General features: G+C 37.4%; 1 pseudogene; it reads left to right on the top strand.

Annotated features, from left to right (window-relative positions):
* The first annotated feature begins 5,075 nt into the window (after positions 1 to 5,075).
* On the top strand, positions 5,076 to 5,564 carry LOC103006167 (40S ribosomal protein S18-like; annotated as a pseudogene).
* Positions 5,565 to 7,395: the final 1,831 nt, after the last annotated feature.

Raw genomic sequence — 7,395 nt, 5'->3', positions numbered from 1 at the left:
TATGTCACAGTCGCCAGCGTGGCCCCTGCCAGGCAGGCTCTCACCCCATTTGAGCAGAGACCGCCTAAGCCCTTTACCCAGGTTTCCCACTCAAAGTTAAGAAGACCAGAATCCCCTCCAACGCAGGGGATAAGACACTGCCTCAGAGATTCTCAAAAACTTCAGGATAGCGTTAAATCTTTTAAAGAGATCTTTAACAGACTGCCTCCGACAAAGAAATAACACAATGAGTGCTTGGCAGGCAGCTTGATTGTTAAGAGAAGACTCCGTGCCACAGATGCTACAGACGTAAATCCGCTCCAGGAGGGAGACTCTGAATCCAAATAAACTAATAGGAGTTGGAGTCACTCCTTGAGAAACAAAAAAGGAAACCCAGTAAAAGAGTAATTTTTTTTTTTTTTCTGGTACCACCAGACCTCAGCTGGAGCAGAACAAACCAACTTTCCTTATGGCAACAATGAAAATACCTTGTTCTACAAGACAGCATCATAGCCCTGCTAATAGGAGAAAAGTTCTTTCAATAATATGGGAGTAGGCTACGTAGCTTTCGAAAAGAATTAATGTTTCAAGTGACATGGTTATTTGCCAAGTTCCCTAGAAAGATAAACAGCAGCAGCATCCTGACAACTGTTAAGAAGATGCCAAAAAAAATTGAGGGCCTATCTGTACCGTCTCTCCTGGACTGGATCCCATTCTCCACCCAGAGTCTCTGATGGTTTAGAACAGAGCTCAGGGTTTATCTAGCCAAAATCTAGGGCTGCACGTGACATGAGGATTCAGAGAGAAGCCTAGAAACTCTGTGTACAGGTACCTAGAAACTCTACCTGTGGACTCTTCTAGAGCGAGGAAAGAGGTATTTGAGTGACCTGAAGAGGACAGTGCACGTGGGAAACTGATGACTCTGGAGAAGAGTTAATGAACCAGAGGTGGAGGATTCCATGAAGGACCCTTTAGGGAAGCCCCAGTCTTGAAGAGCCTTCACTTTTGTCAAACAATGAAAAGTCCATAAAAAAAAAAAAAAAGAAAGAAAAAAGTCCAGATTAACTGAAATTTCAGCCACCACATGTGTTGAATTCTAAATTGTTGCATTGCAACAAGTTGTAAATTATAATATTCTTATAAATCCCTTCTGAGGGTATCTTAAGCCTTCAGTTCCAATCCAGTGAGCTCGTTCAGAAAAGCTAACTATATAAGATAAAGGACTGTCCATTTGATCTCAGTTTTTTTCTGGACCCTTATGGAAAAAGGAAGTGTTCATCTTTGGTGAGCTAGAATGCACAATTCCTGGTGCCTCCTGACTGCATCCAAGAGACACCCATGACCTTGGGGTTGTGAAAGAACAGGCCACGTAACATCAAAACACACAGTCTCACTAATGACAGAAAAGAGCGCCTGTAAAATACAAAGGTCTGGGTGATTCACAGGCAATTCTGATGGCTCAATACCTTAAGTTGGGCTGCTGGTTAAAATTATTTGGGAATCCCAGAAAGTTCTCTTCTGTTTTCTACCTCTCGAGTCCATAAAAATGATCCCTTAGCCCCTTTTCCCAATGACGATTTTATCACTCTGTTCTTATTCAAATAACCACATGCTACAGTTTGGTAGCAGCCTTCCTCAGATGAAACACTATCTTTGAGGGTGACACACTCTGAGTTTGTGGGCGATGATTGGTAGCACAGCACAGATGGACAGGAAATTGTGTGCCTTCCACAGCACGCTGCTCATATCTTTTACTACAGAATGTAAAGCACAGAGGTATGTTTGGGGCAAGGAAATTTGGGTCTCTTAGAAATCCAAAACCCTTCTAGCCCCTCGAGACATGACCGTTCACTGATAAATCTCCACCTTCCAGCTTTCTTGCTCCAATAAGAAACATGAGGGAGCGCCTTGTTTTATGGTCCTCAACTCTTAACAAATCTGAAATCTATCAAAGAGAAATCTCCCCCACTACTATTTTTCCCCTCTCAAGCAGAAGAAAACTCTCCAAAAGTGGTCTGGAGATTATTCCACTTGTTAGAAGTAGCTGCATAGGATGTTCCTGACATTTCCATAAGTCTGTATCTGGCAGAACTGCTTTCTTTAACACAAACCAGTCTGTGGAAGAGAGCCCTGTGCTGTCAAAGCAGTTGGTGCTAAATACAGGCGATTGGTTACAGTAGTTACTTGCTTCCCTATCAAAAGCAGCCTAGGGCATGAGAACGGCATATTTTTCTTTCAACTTCTCTTTCTTGAATAGTTTTTTGTGCACGTACTTCTTGTAATATCCTAACTTGCCTAAAGTTATGCATAATTGCCTACCTGTGTATGTATGTGTAAGCATTTTGCATTTGAACCTAAAAGACAAATGACATTCCTTCATCTTTTTTATCTTTTGGAAACCAACCACCCTGGGCCTTTATTGCTACTGCTGGCTGGAAGGGAGGTTAGACAGAGGGTCGGAGTAAGCGTACATTTTTTTTCACTTTTTAAAAATTGTGGTAAAATGCACATAATATAAAATTTCCATTTTATATAACTATTATTTATATATAATATATAAATATATAATATTTATATATAATATAAAATAACCATTTTTAAGTGTAAAGCTCAGTGGTATTAAATACATTCACATTATTGTGCAACTATCACCACCATCCATCCCCCTAACTCTTTTCATCTTGTGGAACTTAATGTATACTAAAGTTTGGACAAAGTGTCACTTAGCATGTTCACTGAGACAGCTGATAACTTCTACTATAGCCATATATCTATATCTATAGCTATATCCATAGATATAAGCAAGAGTATTAAGAAAATACTCTTGCCAACAAGGAGATACATATCTCCATATTTATGAATATTAAGAAAATACTCTTACCAGCATGTTGTCAAAACCATTACTCAAGAATGAAATGAAATATGGAAATACCAATTCAAATTAATTTGATATAGTGTTCTCTTGAGTTTTTTCGTGCTTAACTCAGATTTCTAACCCACCTGCTTTAAAGTTACAATTAAAATATGATACCCAATGTTTTGGCTTCAGAGGACCCTCAATTAGTGAATTTATATTTCATTCATTACAGCAGCACTTTATCCATTTGGAAAATAGGGTCACAGACACGTGAGAAATGTATTTCTTGAAACTACAAATAACATTGCCTGTGCAGTTGAGAACCTTTGTGATTCAGCACAATTTTAGCTCTAGAAAATATGCCCATTGGAATTCTGAGGCAGGAAAGTCTTTACAGAGGAGATAGTAACATAGAGTAGGCATCACAGTATTTGGATCGAACGAGAAAAGGGAATTCATTGCAGGAGGTGAGGGGAGAGCTGAGTCTAATTGATCTAGGGTAAGAGCTGCTTACAACAAAATTCAACTGGCAATTGCAACTCTTACAACTGAAGAAGCACTCAGGAGTCATTGAAATAGGACTGTCTCAAGAGCTAAGAGACTCCGGCCACTTCTCATTGTCATCATTGTCATTAAATATCAAGTGGCCATGCCTACCCCCAGGGCCTTTCCTTAACTATTAAATGAGTAGATCAAACTGAAGAAAATATAAAACTTAACTTGGCAAATCACAGTATTCCTCGTAACTGCATCAAGAGATAAGACTATTTTTCATCAGAGCAGACTCTCTTTGAACATAATCCTGAGTGAAAAAATGAGTAGTATCCACAGCTAACATCATATTCAATGGTGAAAGACTGAAAGCTTTTCCTCTAAGATCAGGAACAAGACAGGGATGCCATGCCTGCTTTTGCCATTTCTATACAACACAGTATTAGAAGTCCTAGCCAGAATAAGTAGGCAAGAAAAAGAAACAAAGGATGTCCAAATCAGAAAGAAGATGTAAAATGTCTCTAGTTACAACATGATCTTATATGTAGAAAGCCCTAATGACTGCATTAAAAAACTGTTAGAAATAAACAAATTCTGCAATTGCAGGATATAAAATCAAAATGTAAAAATCAGTTACATTTACATACACTAAAAATAAATAATCTGAAAAGGAAAAAAATTTTTAATTCCATTTATAATAGCATTTAAAAAATAAAACACTTGGGAAAAAACTTAACCAAGGAGGTGAAAGACTTATACGCTGAAAACTTCCAAACACTGCTGAGGGAGGGTGGGAGGGAGACGCAAGAAGGAGGAGATATGGGGATATATGTATATGTATAGCTGATTCACTTTGTTATAAAGCAGAAACTAACACACCATTGTAAAGCAATTATACTCCAATAAAGATGTTAAAAACAAACAAAAATACACTGCTAAAAGAAATTGAAGAAGACACAAATAATTGGAAAGACATCCTGTGCTCATAGATTGGAAGATTTAATACTATTAAGGTGTCAATACAAACCAGAATGATCTACAGATTTAATGCAAATTTTTAGAATGGAAAAATCCATTATAAAATTAATATGGAATTTCAAAGGACCCCAAATAGCCAAAACAATCTATAAAAAGAAGAATGAAGTTAATGACGCACACTTTCTGACTTCAAAACTTGTTACAAAGCTATGGTAATCAAAACAGTGTGTTACTGGCATGAAAACAGATATACAGACCAGTGGAATTGAATGGAGAGGCCAGAAATAAATGTTTGAGTATATGGTAAACTTATTTTTGACAAGGATGCCAAAACCATTCAATGGGAAAAGGACAGTCTCTTCAACAAATGGTGCTAGGAAAACTGGATAGACATATGCAAAAGAATAAAGTTAAAGCCTTACCTTACATCATATGAAAAATTAATTCAAAATGGATCAAAGACCTAAACTTAAGACTTCAACAATAAAACTCTTAAGAGAAAACATAGTGGAAAAACTTAATTACAATGAATTTGGCAATGATTTCTTGGATATGACACCAAAAGCACAGGCAACAAAAGTAAAAATAGCTAAACTGAACTACATCACAATTAAAAACTTCCATGTGAAGGACACAACCAACAGAGTGAAAAGGCAACCTGTAGAATGGGAAAAAAATATTTGCAATCATATGTATCATGGGGGGTTAATAACCCAAATACAGAGAGAACTTTTAAAACTCAACAACAAAAAACAACCCAATTTTAAAAATGGACAAAAGGGCTACTGGGGCTGCTGCCACGTCTCTAGTAATCCCTGAGAAGTTCCAGCACATTTTGCAAGTACTCAACAACAATATTGATGAGCAGCATAATATTGCTTTAGCCATTACAGCAATTAAGGGTGTGGGGCAAAGATTTGCTCATGTGATGTTGAGGAAAGCAGACATCGACCTCACCAAGAGGGCAGGAGAGCTCACTGAGGAAGACGTAGAATGTGTGACCACCACTATGCAGAATCCACACCAGTACATGATCCCAGACTGGTTCTTCAACAGATAGAAGGATGTGAAGGATGGAAAACACAGCCAAGTCTTGGCCAATGGTCTGGACAACAAATTTCATGAAAACCTGGAGCAAATGAAGAAGATTTGGGCCCACAGAGGGCTGTGCCACTTCTGGGGACTTTGTGTCCGAGGCCAACACACCAAGACCACAGGCCACCATGGTTGCACCATGCATGTGTCCAAGAAGAAATAAATTTGTGGGCATTGTCTGTTAATAAATAGTTTATATAAGTTTTTTCAAATGGACAAAGAACTTGAAAAGACATGTCTCTGAAGAAAATAAACAAATAGCCAATAAGCATATAGAATTATGCTCAACATCACTAATCATAGGGAAATGCAAATCAAAATCACAATGAGAGGGGACTTCCCTGGTGGCGCAGTGGTTAAGAATCCGCCTGTCAATGCAGGGGACACGGGTTTGAGCCCTGGTCCGGTTAGATCCCACATGCTGAAGAGCAACTAAGCCTGTGCATCACAACTACTGAGCCTGCGCTCTAGAGCCCGCGAGCCACAACTACTGAAGCCCACGCACCTAGAGCCCATGCTCCACAACAAAGAGAAGCCTGTGCTTCTCACCGCAATGAGAAGCCTGTGTGCCGCAACTACAGAAAAGCCCACGCACAGCAACGAAGACCCAATGCAGCCAAAAATAAATAATAAATAAATTAAATAATAAAATAAATTAAATAATAAAATAATAAAATAAAATAATAATAAAATAAAAAAATAATAAATAAATTAAAATAAATTTAATTACTTTAAAAAAAAATCATGAGATATCATTTCATACCCATTAGGATGGTTACTATTTTAAAAGAAAAAAAAAAAGAAAATAACCAGTGTTGGCAAGGACGTGGAGAAACTGGAACCTTTATGCACTGTTGGTGAGAATGTAAAATGGTATAGCTACTATGGAAAACAATATAGCAATGTCTCAAAAACATTAAACATAGAATCATGTGATCCAGCAATTCCACTCCTGGATTTACATCCAAAAGAACAGAAAGCAGGGTACCAAAGAGATATTTGTATACCCATGTTCAGAGCAGTATTATTATAGGCAAGAGGTAGAAGCAACCCACATGTCTATCAATGGATGAAAGCATAAACAAATGTGGTATACACATATAATGGAATATTATTCAGCCTTAAAAAGGAAAAAAAATCTGACACATGTTACAACATGGATGAACTTTGAGGACATTTTGCTAAGTGAGATAAATCAGTCACAAAAAGACAAATACCATATGATTCCATGTATGTGAGGTATCTAGATTAGTCAAATTTATAGAAACAATGTACAATGGTTGTTGCCAGAAGATAGGGGGAGGAGAAAATGAGGATTTACTGTTCAATGGATGTAGAATTTCAGGTTTGCAAGATGAAAAAATCCTGGAGATTGTTTGTACAACAATGTGAATTTACTTAACACTACTGAACTGTATGCTTAAATATGGTTAAGATGGTAAATTTTCTGTTATGTGCATTTTACCACAATTAATTTAAAATTTAAAAAATTTAATTTAAACAAATGCATGGTAGCAGAGATGCAGAGCCTAGCCCAAGGGCTTTTTTGTGCCACATTGATTCTCAATTCCTTCAAACAATTGCCTAACTCCTTGTTTGCTCCAAGAGAACATATCGGATGAATCTCAGCCTACAATAATCTTTCCCTTTTCAGTATTGTATATGGCACCTAAGAATTCTGAATAATGTCCATCCCAAATCCAATGCTTTATTGGAGTTTTTCCATTTCTTCTTCAGATACTTTCATGCCCTAAGATCACTTCTGCACCAATCTATAAAACCATGAGATTCCAAGGAGATAAGATTAAGGAAGAAGTTTTTACTAAGCTCACCAAAAAGTTAAAAAACAATAACAAAACGCTCGTCATTAAGACATTCCAGTTAAATGAGAACCATGTGGCAATTCTTCAACTATTAACAAGACTTCAACTTCCCAACATTCTATTTTTCAAGGCATACCTCGAGCCCCATAATCTCTATAAAACTACCTATTT

Source organism: Balaenoptera acutorostrata, chromosome 13 (genome assembly GCF_949987535.1).
Source record: "Balaenoptera acutorostrata chromosome 13, mBalAcu1.1, whole genome shotgun sequence".
NCBI lineage: Eukaryota > Metazoa > Chordata > Mammalia > Artiodactyla > Balaenopteridae > Balaenoptera > Balaenoptera acutorostrata.
This window is presented reverse-complemented; position numbering and strand designations above follow the sequence as displayed.